General features: G+C 49.1%; 1 long non-coding RNA gene and 4 other non-coding genes across 6 annotated transcripts; 2 read left to right on the top strand and 3 right to left on the bottom strand.

Moving 5' to 3' along the window:
• Positions 1–964: 964 nt before the first annotated feature.
• LOC132343370 (uncharacterized) lies at positions 965–11,113 on the bottom strand. 2 transcript variants are annotated; one of them, XR_009492177.1, is made up of 3 exons: positions 10,297–11,113; positions 4,019–5,539; positions 965–1,345 (listed from the first exon to the last, which is right to left on the bottom strand). It is a non-coding gene; the product is annotated as an uncharacterized lncRNA (long non-coding RNA). The 2 variants fall into 2 exon arrangements; XR_009492176.1 differs by lacking the exon at positions 10,297–11,113 and adding an exon at positions 6,278–9,129.
• TRNAY-GUA (transfer RNA tyrosine (anticodon GUA)) lies at positions 1,838–1,927 on the bottom strand. The gene is given in 2 exon segments: positions 1,838–1,873; positions 1,891–1,927. It is a non-coding gene; the product is annotated as a tRNA-Tyr (tRNA).
• Positions 4,689–4,852, top strand: LOC112443337 (U1 spliceosomal RNA). The gene has a single exon (XR_003031675.1). It is a non-coding gene; the product is annotated as a U1 spliceosomal RNA (small nuclear RNA).
• Positions 8,189–8,278, bottom strand: TRNAY-GUA (transfer RNA tyrosine (anticodon GUA)). The gene is given in 2 exon segments: positions 8,189–8,224; positions 8,242–8,278. It is a non-coding gene; the product is annotated as a tRNA-Tyr (tRNA).
• Positions 11,114–11,135: 22 nt separating the features above from the next.
• On the top strand, positions 11,136–11,294 carry LOC112443342 (U1 spliceosomal RNA). The gene has a single exon (XR_003031680.1). It is a non-coding gene; the product is annotated as a U1 spliceosomal RNA (small nuclear RNA).
• The last annotated feature ends 6,227 nt before the right edge of the window (positions 11,295–17,521 follow it).

Below are 17,521 nucleotides of genomic sequence, written 5' to 3'. Positions count from 1 at the left end.
AGGCTTCCTTGTTCATCACCAACTCCCAGAGCTTGCTCAAACTCATGTCCATTGAATTGGTGATGTCATCCAACCATCTCAGCCTCTGTCCCTTTCTCCTCCTGCCTTCAATCTTGCCCAGCATCAAGGTCTTTTCTAATGAGTCAGTTCTTCAAATCAGGTGGCCAAAGTATTGGAGTTTCAGCTTCAGCATCAGTCCTTCCAATGAATATTCAGGACTGATTTCCTTTAGGATTGACTGGTTGGATCTCCTTGCAGTCCAAGGGATTCTCAAGAGTCTTCTCCAACACCACAGTTCAAAAGCATCAATTCTTCGGCCCTCAGCTTTCTTTCAGTAAAAGTTCAGTAAGGTGGGCCCTAATCCAGTAAGAATATTGCCCTTATAAGAGGAAAATGCTGTGTAAGGACAGAGATATATAATGCCATGTAATGACAAAGGACAGATTGCAGTGGTCTTGTAGTGGTGGTCTTGCAGTGACTTGTAGCTGCAAGTCACGGATTGACTGTTACCTCTAGAAGCTAGGAAAAAGCAAGGACAGAGTCTACCCAGAATCTCAGAGGGAGCATGGTCCTGCTGACACCTTGAGTTTGGATTTCTAACTTTCGTAACTGTGAAAAAATTAATTTCTGTTGTTTCAAACCACCCAGATTGTGGTACTTTATTATGATAGCCCTATCAAGTTAATCCAGTGTCCTCCTGTGGGCATCACATTGGCAGCATGTGAAGCCAGTTTGTTCAGTTACTGATGGTGTTAACATTCATTATTTGGTTAGGGTGGTGTATCAGCCATCTACTGCTGTGTAACAAATTACTCTAAAACTTAGCAATTTAAAATAGTAACCATGTGGGTGACTTCCTTGGTCCCCTGGTTAAAAATTGCAGAGAAACTAAGCCTAGGCAATGGTGACTAAGACCTGACTCAGGCAAATAAATAAAGTGATTAATTAATTTAAAAAATAGCAACCATGTTATTTGCCCACCATCCTTTGGGTTATCAATTGCAGTTGGGCTCAGCTGGGCTGTTCTGTGGCATTGACGTAGGCTCACTAATACAGCTGCAGTCAGCTTGTCGGACAGTTGAGGCAGGTTGGTCTAAGGGCCTCAGCAGACATATTTCATCTTCACTCCCATATTTCATCCTCCAATAGGCTAAGTCAGACGTCTCATGGTGGTCTCAGGACAGCAAATAAGAGCAAATCCTGATAAGCAACTACTTTTCAATCTTCTGTTTCCATCGCATTTACTGTTCCATTAGCAGTGGTTCCGAAGATCTCCGGGTGGTAGCTCTGCTCCATAAATAGATTAAGATGGTTGGGAAGGTTTTCTGTCTCCCCGAGTCTGCACCTGCAGAGACCATATGAAAGACAGGGACGGAGAGACAGAGATTGGGAGGTTGAAGCATTATGACTGGGAGTAACAGAGACTGTGACCTTCCTTTAGGGGGCAGAGCTGGGGGCTGAGCCGGCATTGAGGGGGTTTCAGAAAGGGTGCCCTGCTGTCCCTGACTCTGTGACGGCCTGGGTGCTTGTTGGCCGCGCTCCAGGGCTTTTGGAGCGCAGCTGCTGTTTGCTGGGCCTGGGCGGGAGTGGGGGTGGGAAAGCGAATAAAAGCCCGCGGCGGAGGCCACCACGCTGTGGGCCTGTGTGCGGCCTATGGGCAGGAGACGGCGCAGGCGAGTCCCCAGGCCACGGCCAACGCGGGATGTGCGGGTGTCCCCGAAAGGCTTTCCCGCCTCTGGCCAAGAAGGAAGGTCGCTGCGCTGCCGCAGGATGTCGGGCGGGGCAGAGGCGCCGGGGGCGGGGTGCCTTTCTCTGGGGAGCAAAAGCAACCAGCACCTCCTTCGAGCCGGAATCGAACCAGCGACCTAAGGATGACCACACGTGTCGGATCTACAGTCCTCCGCTCTACCAGCTGAGCTATCGAAGGGTGCGCGCCACCAAGTGGCCGGGGACCTTACTTTTTCCAGAAACGCTGCAACACCACACTGGGACGCCCGAGGTGAGACCATCCGGGCTGGTCGGAAACCCCTTTGAAGAGAGCGTTTAAGTGCCCTTTAAGTGCTCTTCAAGTGTCGTTAGTTCAAAATACTCCTTTGAATAAAATGGTATTATTTGCTGTGGCACGTTGTGCCGCCCTTCAAAGCCAGTATCATCTTGCCTGCACTCCGCGGATCGCCTATGGATCTCCCTGCTTTAGCTCTATCACCTTTACAGCCAGAGTGACCTTCTCTCATTTTTTAGGAGTGTGGGAAAGAGGGTTTAGATGAAGCCGCTTCTCTTCTGGAAACTTCTGGTTCACTCAGACTTGAACCCTTACAATGGTCTACAAGACCCTCAGTTCTTGTCTCCACACAGTCACCTCTCTCAGTTTCGGTACCACTCTTAAATTTTGTTCTGTATTCAGGACCTCCTTGCTATTCTCCAGACCCACTGGTCTAGCTGACCTTTTGCTAGGGATGCTCTTCCCAGACAGCCCCATGACTAGCCCCCTCCTCCCTCCAGTCTGCTCACGTTGTCACCTTCGCCAGGGAGCCTTTCTGACCACCGAAATCAACACAGCAACCTGCCTCCTTATAGCAACTCCCATCCCCTTTTCCTCCTTGGTTTTTTTCTTTTTTTTCTTTTTCATAGCTCTGGTCACACAGAGTCGGACACGACTGAAGTGACTTAGCAGCAGCAGCAACATACTAATTAATTTACCTACTGTGTCTCTTGTCAATTTTCTCCCACCCCACACCCCTTTCTCTAAGTAAAATATGAGTATCAAGAGGCCTTTTTGTTGCCAAATTCCTGAACAGTGTCTGGCATGGGGTATTCAACACATAGTTGTTGAGTGGAAAAGTGCCCAGTACTGTCAAAGAGAAGATCAGGATATAAAAGAAGGGGCCAGTAGCCAGGGTTTGCCCAGGGGGATGTGCAGAAGTATCTTCTTTGGTCACAAAATAGAGCAAGGTAGCAACCCCTCCAAACCATTTCCTGCACTAAGAGACTTGACCAGACTCAAGCCTGGCTTTCAGCAGCATAAGGTCCTGTCCCTGCCTTGACCTCCACCCCCATTAAAATGTCTGTCTGATCCCAGACATAGAAAACAAACTTATGGTTACTAAAGGGGAAAGGTGGGGAGAAGACAGAACTGGGGATTAACATATCCACACTACTATATATAAAACAGATAAAAGAGCACCTACTGTATAGCACACAGGACTATACTCAATATTCTGTAATAACATGCGAATAGAGTCTACAGTATATATAATACATATAATCCTGTCTCAAAAAATCTAACACCTGACACAGGCCCCTGATCTCCGTTTTTTCTTTCTTTCTTTCCTTTGGCTTCTGTATGCTGCATTTTAGTTCCTGGCCAGGGTAACCCCTGCCCCCATGCAGAGCTCAGAGTCTTAACCACTGAAGCGCCAGGAAGGTAGCCTAACTGCCCTTTGTTAGAGCATTTAACAGGGTTTGCAATTGTAAAGATGGTTCTCTTACGGCCCAAAGGGTCTCTCTCAAAGACTGGGAGCCATTCCTTTGAAGTGTAAGCAAGAAGGATAGGGCATCTGTCTCCCACTTTCTGTGCGAGGACCCATCCTAACTTCAGTAACTGCCCGCTGACAAACACGGCTGGCCTGCCTCTCTACTGACCACCTCTGTGGTTTTTCACTGCTGCCTCTTCTGAGCCCCCTCCCCCTCATCCTCCCTTTAAAACGCTCCGATCCCCTCGCCCATTTCGGAATGGAGCTCGATCAGCTCTTTCCCCTGCTGTCAGTATTCACTGAATAAAGTCTGCTTTCAGCACTTTCTCTACGGTCTGCTGTGTTTCTCTTTGACCGAGTCAGATCGGAAAGGACCAAAGGACACCTGGGGGGCCGCTCAGTGTCTGCCCGTTGGGGCAGCAGGCGGGGGTGGGGGTTGGGGTGGGATACGGGGGCGAGGCCCAAGGTCAAGGGCTCCTGACCCCGAGCACCGCGCTCCGGGAGCCCCCGCCTGAGGCGGTGGAGGCGAGCGCTCGCGCTCTCACCTGGTTTTCTCCCTGCAACAGAATCCCGAGTTTTCCTTCCAGCATCACTAGGATAGGCTACATTATCCGAAGCACTTTCGTCACTTTTATTTAGAGAGACACCGTGAATAAACATAACCACGCTTTCCTATTAAGGAGGCTTTAGTGCTTAATGTCAACCGGTAAATAGGTCTTTTCTGAGCTTTCCATGACTAGAAAATGAGTTCAGACAGGCGACTGCAAAAAAGGCCTGATATTTTCTTCTTGCTGAAAGGAAGGTGAGACCAGACCCGAGTCCAGACCCACCCCTCAACTGAGGGGCACTGCGGTCTCGTGTCTTCCTAGGTTCCCACTCCAGGTCCAGACGGGTCGCCGCTCGCCCACCGGCGAGTCTCGGGTGGGGTTAGTAGGTCCCGCGCCCCCGCGTGGAAGAACATGACATCCGGGGCATCCCGGCAGGGGGCGTGGCGTATGTAGATGAGCGGCGCGCGGAGGCTGCTGGTCCCACTCCTCCCGGGTCTCGGTGTCCTGCGTGTGCACACGCGGAGGTTCCTGAGGTTGTTCCCCGGGTGGGCGAGGCCGGGCCGGGGACGAGCAGGAGCTGAGTGTACGGAGATGGTGCGAGGAAAGTGACCGTGCGTGCAGAGTGGGGCGAGCTCGAGGGTGCTGGGCGGTGGGTGGGCATCAACTCATACTTACCTGGCAGGGGAGATACCATGATCACGAAGGTGGTTTTCCCAGGGCGAGGCTTATCCATTGCACTCCGGATGTGCTGACCCCTGCGATTTCCCCAAATGTGGGAAACTCGACTGCATAATTTGTGGTAGTGGGGGACTGCGTTCGCGCTTTCCCCTGATTAATCTGGTTTGATTGTAATAGAAGAATATGGATAACTGCGTATTCGTGTTTCTTAGTTTTCTAGTGTTTTCTGATATAGTCTTTTCTGATATATTTTGTTTTTCTAACTTACAGTTTTGTGATTCTTCGGTTAATAAAATAAACTGTTTTGAATTGGAATTTTTGGCTTTATCTCATTTTTCTCTCAGAGATTCTTTTGCAAGCATTATTTTTCCAACAACTGTGGGTTTTTTCAGCGTTACCTGGTTAGGTGGGAAAAGGGGTTCCTGTTTGATTAAAGACCTCTCGAAGCAAGCTTTGCCGTTTGTAGTATTAAAAAGGCGAGGGAAAGACATACAATATATGTAAATCATTTATTGTTTCAGTCATGCCTAATTGCGATCACTTGTACGGCAGCAAGCCAGGCTTACCTGTTCTTCACTATCTCTGCTCATCAAGTCGGTGGTGCAATTCAACCATTTCATCATCGTCCTGTATGTCACCTCTTTTTCTCCTGCCTTCAATCTTTCTCAGCATCAGGGTCTTTTCAAATGAATCAGCTCTTCGCATCAAGTGGCCAAAGTATTGAAGCTTCAGCATCAGTCTCTCCAATGAATATTTAGGGTTGATTTCATTTAGGATTGATTCGTTTGATCTCGCAGTCTAACGGACTCTCAAGAGTCTTCTATCACTTACATGTGGAATCTGAAAAAAAAAAAAGTCTTTATAAAACGAAAACAATCACAAACAAATCTGTGGGGCAGGGATAAACTAGGAGTATGGGATTAATAGGTAGAACACTGTATAAAAAATAATATACTACATAGCAATTGAACTATATTCAATACCTTATAATGGAAAATAATCTCAACTGTACACCTGAAATTAACACAAGATTGTAAATCAACTAGTTTAATACATTAAAAAAAAAAATTTTTTTTTTAAGAACCTGGAGGGAATTCCCTGGAGATCCATGTTTAGGACTCCAGGTTTTCACTGATGGGGTAGGACATCAGTCCCTGATAAAAGAACTAAGATCCCTAAACTTGTGCAGGCCCCACCAAAAGGCAGGTTTTTTACATGTACAAGAGAACCCCCAAAGGAAGATGGACTGTAGCCCGCCATGAGATTCTTCCGGCAAGAATACTGGAGTGGGTTGCCATTTCCTTCTCCAGAGGATCTTCCCGACCCAGGGATCGAACCCACGTCTCCTACATTGCACGCAGATGATTTACCAACTGAGCTATGAGGGAAGCCCTAAAGGAAGATAAATACCCCCAAAGTGGCTAAGTGCTTCCGTTTATTGGCCCTGGCTCCTTTTGCTGGAGAATGATACTTAGAAACTAAAATCTGAGTCCTCTTGTTGATGAATACTGGTGTGTCATTGCTATTAAGTCCTGTACCTATTTTATTCAATGGATTATATTCCATTATCATCATTACCCTGATTTGGCAGTGGGACTCCTTTGAAACTGGCTCCTGTGAGCTTGATATGCCCACAAACCAGTCACCGTACATTTCTTCACTTTTTGGCACATCGGCACTTTTCCAGGTTTGCATGTTCCGAAACTAAGAGCCTCACTTCCCGTGGAAGCTGATGTGCCCCTTCGCCCTCCTGCCCACCATGACTTCCGGTCGCAGCGAGGCTTCCTGTGAAGTGATGGAGAAGGCTATCAGGCTCAGAGCATCCAGGCTTAACCAGGCCTGTAGGTATCCAGCCTTGGCTGCCCTCCTTCGCCCACCTACCCCAATTCCTGGACATAAGGGGCTGCTTCCTGGAAGAGGTCAAGGTTCTGTGGACTTCCTGGAGACGGGGCTGGAGTCCAGAGGGAGGGGCAGAGGGCACGGGTGTCCAGGTTGGACTCTACAAACATTTCAGATCCCACTGGTGTGTGTCCACCACCCAAGATCGCTAGCCCACCCAGCAAAAGTCCTCCAGAGGCACAGCAAGCCACAGTGAAGTGGCCTTCCCTCAGCCCAGTGTGTTGCCACTCCCTGACCAGGCAGCGGGCACCTCTGCCCCTTTGAGGTTGGGGGACAGTGCCTCAGAGCATCCCTGCCAGTTTCTGTGACACCCGGACCAGAATAGTTGGCCATGCTGGTAACCAAAACCCACACCCCTTCCCACTTCCCCAAACCCAGGTCCCCATGGATTCTACACCTCCACATCCCTTCGGGAATAGATCCAACAAAAGCCTAAGGTTCTTTTTTTTGGCCCCATCTGCTGGTCTTTACAGATGGTATCATTCGAGGCTGGGGTCTCTGCATCCGCAGAGCAACGGACCTTTCTGGAAGGGCACCGGTCAGACTGCAGCGGCACAGCCCTCTAGGCCCGGGCAGACTCCAAAGACTCCAGGTCGGCGCATATTAGCAGTGGGACGATTAGAAGGGCTGAGACCAACAGGGGGTGGGGGTGGGGGTGTGACCACGGGAGTTTGCCAGGAGAGGAAGCAGAAACAGTCTCCAGTTTGAGAGGCAGTTCAGTTCAGTTCAGTTCAGGCGCTCAGTAGTGACAGACTCTTTGCGACCCCATGGACTGCAGCACGCCAGGCTTCCCTGTCTTTCACCAACTCCTGGAGCCTACTCAAACTCATGTCCATTGAGCCGGTGATGCCATCCAACCATCTCATCCTCTGCCTTCCCCTTCTCTTCCTGCCTTCAATCAGAACCAGAACCAAAAAAGGCCTCAGGGGTCGGGGACGGCAGCTGCGGGCCCCTGAGGTTTCAGAGAGCCACACTGCCATCGGCTGGTGAGTTTGGGTAGAGCAGGGGCTTAGGGGACGAGGAGGATCACGGGAAGGGGGCTCAGCTCACTGGACGGCCCGCACCAGCTGCTCGAAGGCCTCATCCACGTTGAGGCGCAGTTTGGCAGAAGCTTCGAAGTAGGCCACGTGGTGGGAGGCACTGAAGGTGGAGGCTTCAGATCGGGGGACCTGGGGCGCGAGGGGGGGATACGGAGGAGTCAGGGGCCTGCAGTCAAGGCTAGTCCCAGCCGGGGGTGGGGGGAGGCAGAAAGACGCACTGTGTGCTCTAACTGGGGTAACATACTGCGGAGGCTCAAGTGTAGAGTCCTCTGAGATGGACTCCACCTGTAAGCAGTCTCTGGAGTTTCCCTCCCACAGGAAGGGAGGGAGAAAGTACCACTCCCTGCTGTTCTCTGTACCCACACCCAAACCAGTCTGTCCCCAAAGTGAAGCTGCTCCTTCTTGATGACAGTCCAGCCCATTTCCTTCTGGGTGCTCTCTCCACTTCAATCTCTTTCTCCCAATTTAGCCTTAAGGACCCAGCACTAAAGTTAGCCACCTGGTGAGAACCTCCCCTGCTTTTCACTGGGGAGCAAAAGCAACCAGCACCTCCTTCGAGCCGGAATCGAACCAGCGACCTAAGGATGACCACACGTGTCAGATCTACAGTCCTCCGCTCTACCAGCTGAGCTATCGAAGGGTGCGCGCCACCAAGCGGCCGGGGACCTTACTTTTTCTGGAAATGCCGCAACACCACACTGAGACGCCCAAGGTGAGGTCGTCCGAACTCGTCGGAAGCCCCTTTGAAGAGACCGGTGTGCTCGCCGCCAGGGCGCCAAGTGCGGGTGCGAGGACCCGGCAATCCTGCGGGGTGGCTGCGGCCCGGCCTTTGTGTCGGCTGGCATCGGGGCAGCGAGTTTCAAGATGCCTCGTTTTCTCTCCGCCGTCCCTCTTTCTACAAGTGGGGACCGCTCCCTGAAAGCGCGGAAGAGAGCTAGGGGAGAGGCGTTGGGAAATGGATGCGCGCGTGGGGGCGGGAGGCCGGGCCGAGGAGAGGGCACCGCGGAGCCGACTGCCAACCGCCTAGGCAGCCACCTGGTGCTCTTTAAGTGCCGTCAGTTCAAACTACTGTTTTGGTCAAAATGGTATTATTTGTTGTGCCGCCCTTCAAAGCCAGTATCATCTTGCCTGCACTCCGCGGATCTCCTATGGATCTCCCTGCTTTCGCCCTCCCACCTATACAGCCAGAGTGATTTTTCTCTCCTTTGCTAGGGGAGTGTGGAAGAGGGGTGAGGGTGGGATGTGGAGGGTTTAGATGAAGCTGCTTCTCTTCTGGAAACTTCTGGTTCACTCAGACTTGAACCCTTACACAGGTCTACACGACCCTCAGTTCTTGTCTCCACGCAGTCACCTCTCTCAGTTTCGGTACCATTCATACATTTTGTTCTGTATTCAGGACCTTCATGCTATTCTCCACACACTGCTCTGTCCTTTTGCTAGGGATGCTCTTCCCAAACAGCCCTATGACCAGTCCCCTCCCAGCCCCCCCCACCCCCCAGTCTGCTCACATTGTCACCTTCTCCAGGGAGCCTCCCCTGACTACCGAAATCATCACAGCAACCTGCCTCCTTATAGCAGTTCCCCATCTCCTTTCCTTCCTCCATTTTTTATTCTTTTTTCATAGCTGTTAACATCTAACATACTAATTAATTTGCCTACGGTGTCTATTGTCAATTTTCTCCCACCTCCACACCCTTTCTCTAACTAAAATATGACATTTTAGTCTAAAACATTTTGCCTTACACCTGAAACTAACACAACGTTGTAAACAACTATATTTCAATTAAAAATAATTTTAAAAATTCCTCTCTGAGAAAGTCCGAGACCTGACACAGGCCCCTGTCATCCTTTTTCTTTCTCTTTTGTCCGCGCTATGCTGCATTTTAGTTCCCTGGCCAGGGTAACGCGTAAGCCCGCACTGGGCGCTCAGAGTCTTAACCACTGAAGCGCCAGGAAGGTCGCTTGACTGCCCTTTGTTAGAGCATTCATTTAAAAGGGCTTGCAATTGTGAAGATGGTTCTCTCTTAGTCCAAAGGGTCTCTCTCAAAGACTGGGAGCCATTCCTTTGAAATGTAAACAAGGATAGGGCCTCTGTCTCCCACTTTCTGTGCGAGGACCCATCCTAACTTCAGTAACTGCCCGCTGACAAACACGGCTGGCCTGCCTCTCTACTGACCAGCTCTGTGGTTTTTCACTGCTGCCTCTTCTGAGCCCCCTCCCCCTCATCCTCCCTTTAAAACGCTCCGATCCCCTCGCCCATTTCGGAATGGAGCTCGATCAGCTCTTTCCCCTGCTGTCAGTATTCACTGAATCAAGTCTGCTTTCAGCACTTTCTCTACGGTCTGCTGTGTTTCTCTTTGACCGAGTCAGATCGGAAAGGACCAAAGGACACCTGGGGGGCCGCTCAGTGTCTGCCCGTTGGGGCAGGAGGCGGGGGTGGGATGCGGGGACGAGGCCCAAGGGCAAGGTTTCCTGACCCAGAACACCGCGCTCCGGGAGCCCCAGCCTGATGCGGTGGAGGCGAGCGCTCGCGCTCTCACCTGGTTTTCTCTCTGCAATAGGACCCCGGGCTTTCCTTCCAGCGTCACTAGGATAGACTACATATCCCGAAGGACTTTAGTCACTTTTACTTAAAAAGACACCGTGAAGAAACGTTACCTTGCTTTCCTATTAAGGCGGCTTTAGGGCTTAACGTCAAAGGCAATGGCAACCCACTCCAGTACTCTTGGCTGGAAAATCCCACGGACAGAGGAGCTGGTAGGCTGCAGTCCATAGGGTCGTGAAGAGTCGGACACAACTGAGCTACTTCACTTTCATTTTTCACTTTCGTGCATTGGAGAAGGAAATGCCCACTCCAGTGTTCTTGCCTGGAGAATCCCAGGGACAGGGGAGTCTGGTGGGCTGCCGTCTATGGGGTCGCACAGAGTCGGACACTACTGAAGCGACTTAGCAGCAGCAGCAGCAGCGCTTAACGTCAACAGGCAAATAGCTCTTTCCTGAACTTTCCATGACTAGAAGATGAGTTCAGAAAGGGGAGGGCAAAAATGGGCTAACATTTTTGCCGAAAGGAAGGTGAGACCAGACCCGAGCCCCGACCCACCCCCTCAACTGCGGGGCACCGCGAGCTCGCGTCTTCCCAGGTCCCCCCGACTGGTCGCCAGTCGCCCACGCGCTCCCCTCACGAGACACTGGCGAGTCTCGGGTGGGGTTAGTATGTCCCGCGCCCCAGCGTGGAAGAACATGACATCCGGGGCATCCTGGCAGGGGGCGTGGCGTATGTAGATGAGCGGCGCGCGGAGGCTGCTGGTCCCGCTCCTCCCGGGCCTCGGTGTCCTGCGTGTGCACATGCGGAGGTTCCTAAGGTTGTTCTCTGGGTGGGCGAGGCCGGGCCGGGGGACGCGCAGGGGCATAGGGGGCGGAGGTGGTGCGAGGGAAGTGACCGTGCGTGCAGAGTGGGGCGAGCTCGAGGGTGCTGGGCGGTGGGCGGGCATCAACTCATACTTACCTGGCAGGGGAGATACCATGATCACGAAGGTAGTTTTCCCAGGGCGTATCTATTGCACTCCGGATGTGCTGACCCCTGCGATTTCCCCAAATGTAGGAAACTGAACTGCATAATTTGTGGTAGTGGGGGACTGCGTTCGCGCTTTTTCCTGAGTCTTTTTTGGTCTTAAAGGCAGCTGCTACCATAGGTCTCGCGGTGGAGTTTTTGTTTACGTTTAATAAGCTAGTAGTCTTAAAAAATGTACGCAAGTGTAAAAATTGTGTTCTTGGGGAAAAGTGGGAAGTAACTATAGAAAATACAAGTATATGCTCTTTTTTTTTTTTCTTTTTTTCTTACTGTACTCACTTCACTGTAATGCCCTATCACTCCCTATTTGGAGAAAAATAATGTGAACAGCTTAAAGCGTCTGCCTGCATTGCGGGAGACGTGGGTTCTAATCCCTGGGTAGGGAAGATCCTCTGGAGAAGGAAATGGCAACCCACTCCACTATTCTTGCCTGGAGAATCCCATGGAAGGAGAAGCCTGAGGGGCTACAGTCCACGGGATCGCAAAGAGTTGGATAGGACTGAGCGACTTCACTTTCACTTTTCTTCAACTACCTATTTTTCTTCATTCCCAATATCCAGTCACGTCTTGACTTTTGTTAAAATTCTTGCCAAATGTCGAACTTGTCTCCCATTCTCATCTTCATGGCGACTGAGTTCAGGTATTTATCTAATTACAGCCTGTGTGAAACTTTCCTTGTAATTCATGCCTCCCAAAACTTACTTTTTATTTTTTTTATTTTTAAACTTTATATAATTGTATTAGTTTTGCCAAATATCAAAATGAATCCGCCACAGGTATACATGTGTTCCCCATCCTAGACCCTCCTCCCTCCTTCCTCCCCATACCATCCCTCTGGGTCGTCCCAGTGCACTAGCCCCAAGCATCCAGTATCGTGCATCGAACCTGGACTGGCATCTCGTTTCTTACATGATATTTTACGTGTTTCAATGTCATTCTCCCAAATCTTCCCAATGGGGAAGTAAAAATGGGGGAAAAAAATGGGAAGTAACTATAGGAAATAGGAGTGTATGCTCTTTTGTTGAATAGCACCACGGACTCACTGCATCTGCGTTTGCTTGAATTCTAGGAGTTTGTGAAGTACGATTGAGCAATTGAACTGAAGTATACGTATTCTGACATTTTTGTCACATGCTTTGCTAGGTTATGATCTTTTGCTTTTTAACCTTGTTAATTTGCTGTTTTGTAGAGGCAATGGCACCCCACTCCAGTACTTTTGCCTGGAAAATCCCATGGACGGAGGAGGCTGGTAGGTTGCAGTCCATGGGGTCGTTAGGGTCGGACACGGCTGAGCAACTTCACTTTCACTTTTCACTTTCCTGCATTGGAGTAGAAAATGGCAACCCACTCCAGTGTTCTTGCCTAGAGAATCCCAGGGTCGGGGAAACCTGGTGGGCTGCCGTCTATGGGGTCCCACAGAGTTGGACACGACTGAAGCGACTTAGCAGCAGCAGAGGTTTTTCAGGGGTTTTCAAGGCAAGAATACTGAAGTTGTTTGCCATTCCCTTCTCCAGTAGAACATATTCTATCAGACCTCTCCAGCATGACCAGTTTGTTTTGGGTGGCGGCATTGCTTAGTTTCATTGAGTTAGGCTGTGGTCCGTGTGATCAGATTGGCTGGTTTTCTGTGATTAAGGTTTCAGTGTGTTTGCCCTCTGATACCTTCTCGCAACACTTGTCTTAACTTGGCTTTCTCTTACCTTGGACGTGGGGTATCTCTTCACGGCTGCTCCAGCAAAGTGCAGCCGCTGCTCCTTCCTTTGGATGAGGGGTATCTCCTCAGGGTAGCCCCTCCTGACCTTGAACGTGGAGTATCTCCTTTCAACCCTCCTGCACCCGCGCAGCTGCTGCTCCTTGGACGTGGTGTTGCTCCTATTGGCCACCGCCCGTGACCTCAAGTGTGGGATAGCTCCTCTCCGCCCCCACCCCTGACCTCGGAAGTGGGGTAGCTCCTCTCGGCCGCAAGATGGTTAAACAGTGGAAACAGTGTCAGACTTTATTTTGGAGGGCTCCAAAATCACTGCAGATGGTGACTGCAGCCATGAAATTAAAAGACGCTTACTCCTTGGAAGGAAAGTTATGACCAACCTAAGATAGCGTGTTAAAAAGCAGAGACATTACTTTGCCAACAAAGGTCCGTCTGGTCAAAGCTATGGTTTTTCCAGTGGTCATATATGTATGTGAGAGTTGGACTGTGAAGAAAGCTGAGCGCCGAAGAATTGATGCTTTTGAACTGTGGTGTTGGAGAAGACTCTTGAGAGCCCCTTGGACTGCAAGGAGGTCCAGCCAGTGCATCCTAAAGGAGATCAGTCCTGGGTGTTCATTGGAAGGACTGGTGCTAAAGCTGAAACTCCAATACTTTGGCCACCTCATGCAGAGTTGACTCATTGGAAAAGACCCTGATGCTGGGAGGGATTGGGGGCAGGAGAAGAAGGGGCTGACAGAGGATGAGATGGCTGGATGGCATCACCCACTCGATGGACATGAGTTTGAGTAGACTCCGGGAGTTGGTGATGGACAGGGAGGCCTGGCATGCTGCGACTCATGGGGTCGCAAAGAGTCAGACACGACCGAGCGACTGAACTGAAGGTTTTTCTTTTAAGCTTTCTAATTTGCCTGCCATCGAGTTGTTTTCTATTGCCTGATACTCCCCCCCACCCCCCAGCCCAGTAAATAGCAGTTGTGTATTCGGCAGCAGGAGAAAACCTCAGAGCAAAAGACTGACTTGTACTTTTGAGATGTTTGAGGCGAAAAAGGCAAGTTCTGTGTCTGTGCAAAGAAGGCTTAGCAGTGAGTGAAGGTGATGAGCTTCTATATAGCAGTGGGGTTGGCTTCTCTGGACAGGAGCAGATCGTGAACAGGTTCTAATCTGGTGCTGCAGGTATTAATAACTTGGTTGTGAGGTTTGGAAGGACTCGTTGGATGGGACCGGGTTCTGTAAGTTGCCAGTCATTTGCTCGTCCTGGAGGGTTGGCGGGTAGAGAGTATATAATACACAGCTGTGGACAAATTCTAGGCTTTCAGAAGGGGCTGGGACAGCATTATCCCCACTCTCAAGATGTAGGCATGTGATGACAGCGAAGACCTGTTTATGAAGCCCTTCCAAAACAAGGGGCTTGTGCTTCTAATGGACTCAGAAGACCAGGCAAAACCCTGGCCATTTGCTAAGGTTTTTCATAAGTGCTGTATAGAGTCTCCTGACTGCCCAGGAAAAAAAAGGAGACTGCCACTGTAAGACTTGGAATCACAATCCTGATGTGGGCCTTTCCTCTAGTGATAATGTTGCCCTTCCCCATCCTGATAGCTCAGTTGATAAAGATAAAGCTATCAGGCAGGCTTCCCTGATAGCTCAGTTGATAAAGAATCTGCCCGCAATGTGGGAAACCTGGGTTTGATCCCTGGCTTGGGAAGATCCCCTGGAGAAGGGAAAGGCTATCCACTCCAGTATTCTGGCCTGGAGACTTCCATGGACTGCATAGTCCACAGGGTTGCAAAGAGTCGGACACGACTGAGAGACTTTCACTCACTTCATCATCCAAGTCAGTTCTGGCCCAGGCTCTCTGGCCCCATAGGCACTGGGACATGTAATGTGTAATGGAAGATGAATACTAAATCAGAAAAAAAAATTCCCCTGTGCAAAAAAGGGAAAGATATTTACTCCTCTTTCTCAAACTGTTTATTCTTTTGTTTTTGTTTTGGTCTGTGCCAGACTTAGTTTTGGCTTTCGGGCTCCTTGTTGCAGCGTGTGGGATCTAGTTCCCTGAGTAGGATGGAACCCAGACCCCTGAATTGGGAGTGTGGGATCTTAGCCCCTGGACCAATAGGGAAGTCCTCCCCGTTTCTTAAAAAATTTGCAAATACATGTTCTGTCCTTTTGAGATACATAGATACATAGTGTTTTTAACAGCTAAACAAATCTTTTGTCAGTGTTGCAACCTAAGAATGTTTGTTTTGGGCCTTTGAAGCCATCTTTTTGAAGTGTGAACATCAAGGAAATGCTCCATCTCCCTCTACCTCAGGGAGTTTAGCTAAAGTGGCTGGCTCCATGTTGTAATGACCTGCTTGCCATGGAGATACGAGTTTTATTTCCTTTTGGATAAAGGCACACGGATGGCCACTCCAATTACCAGTTGAATTTAGAATGAACTGTGTAGCAAATGGTGCTGTCAAGTCCTCCTATTGAGGACAAGTTCTTGAAGACGTATATGTAATGAGTTGTATCTGCCTGCATATATAACAGGCAACATTCTTATTGTTATGGGGTGAATTGTGTCATTCCCCCTGCCCCAAGATTCATATATTGAGGCCCTGGCCCTCACGTGACTGTATTTGGAGACAGGGCCTTTAAGGAGGTAAATTAAGATTAAAATGAGGTCATAAAGGTGGATCTCTTAATTCAATATGACTGATGTCCTTAATTGGAGATGTGAGGGACAGCTGCAAGCCAAGAAGAGGCCTCATGAGAAAGCAAAGCTGCCAATATCTTGGTCTTGGATTTACAGCTCCTCAAACTGGGAAATGTTCGTATTATTCAAACCTCCCTGGCAGTCCATGATGTTTTATTACGGCGGCCCAAACTGAATGATATCCTGTCTTTGCAGTCTATTTGGTGCATTTCTTGTGATGTACATTACAATGTGGTTTAGTAGTTTTTCAGTAAAAATATTTTCTTTCTTTCTACTTTCGTGGAGAGGATTCCCTGGTTTGACAGGAGATGGTATTCTCAATGGTTTGGCATCGAGGACAAGTGTTGGTTTGGTGGTTCTTGACTTGACTGAATCGGGTAAACGTCTTGTGGTCTCACAACAGTCAGGTAAGAAAAGACCCTGAGTTATTTTAATTTAAAAGTCTCCCTTTTAGGACTTCCCTGGTGGTCCAGTGGTTAAGACTCCATGCTTCCAGTGCAGGGGGCATGGGTTTGATCCCTGTTAGGGAAACTTCTGCATGCCATGTGGTGTGGCAAAAAAAAAAAGAAAGCCCTTTTTCAGCCCTCTGCTCTTTTCAAATTCTAGCTGGAGGAACCACCCGCTTCAATATCAACATATTAAGTAAGCATGGGTAACATAGGTTCTAAAATTCTCAGGATCACTATTAGCATTGAAGGTAAAAGAAATATGTCTGTGTGTGTGTGTGTGTATGTATGTATATATATATATATATATGTATATATATATATATATATATATATATATATATATGCCAGCTTCCCTGGTAGCTCAGATAGTAAAGCATCTGCCTACAATGCGAGAGACCTGGGTTGGATCCCTACGTTGGAAAGATCCGCTGGAGAAGGAAATGGCAACCCACTCCAGTATTCATGCTTGGAAAATCCCATGGACCGAGGAGCCTGGTAGGCTAGAGTCCATGGGGTCCCAAAGAGTCGGACACGACTGAGTGACTTCACTTTCACTTTTCATTGCTCTCATCAGGGCTTCCCTGGTGGCTCAGATGGTAAAGCGTCTGCCTGTAATGAGGGAGACCTGCGTTTGATCCCTGGGTCGGGAAGATCCCCTGGAGAAGGAAATGGCAACCCACTCCAGTTCTCTTGCCTGGAAAATCCCATGGATGGAGGTGCCTGGTAGGCTACAGTCCATGGGGTCACAAAGAGTCAGAAATGACTGAGCGACCTCATGCATATCTAACTATCTATCTATCTATATATATATATAGTCAGTCTGTGGCTCAGATCATGAACTCTTTATTGCCAAATTCAGACTTAAATTGAAGAAAATAGGGAAAACCACTAGACCATTCAGGTCTAAATCAAATCCGTTATGATTATACAGTGGAAGTGAGAAATAGGTTTAAGGGCCTAGATCTGATAGATAGAGTGCTTGATGAACTATGGATGGAGGTTCATGACATTGTACAGGAGACAGGGATCAAGACCATCCCCATGGAAAAGAAATGCAAAAAAGCAAAATGGCTGTCTGGGGAGGCCTTACAAATAGCTGTGAAAAGAAGAGAAGCGAAAAGCAAAGGAGAAAAGGAAAGATATAAGCATCTGAATGCAGAGTTCCAAAGAATAGCAAGGAGAGATAAGAAAGCCTTCCTTAGCGATCAATGCAAAGAAATAGAAGAAAACAATAGAATGGGAAACACTAGAGATCTCTTCAAGAAAATCAGAGATACCAAGGGAACATTTCCTGCAAAGATGGGCTCGATAAAGGACAGAAATGGTACGGACCTAACAGAAGCAGAAGATATTAAGAAGAGGTGGCAAGAATACACAGAAGAACTGTACAAAAAAGATCTTCACGACCCAGATAATCACGATGGTGTGATCACTGACCTAGAGCCAGACATCCTGGA

Source organism: Bos taurus, chromosome 21 (assembly GCF_002263795.3).
Source record: "Bos taurus isolate L1 Dominette 01449 registration number 42190680 breed Hereford chromosome 21, ARS-UCD2.0, whole genome shotgun sequence".
Classification (NCBI taxonomy): domain Eukaryota; kingdom Metazoa; phylum Chordata; class Mammalia; order Artiodactyla; family Bovidae; genus Bos; species Bos taurus.
The sequence above is the reverse complement of the archived record's forward strand: the minus strand, read 5'-3'. Positions and strand labels throughout refer to the sequence as shown.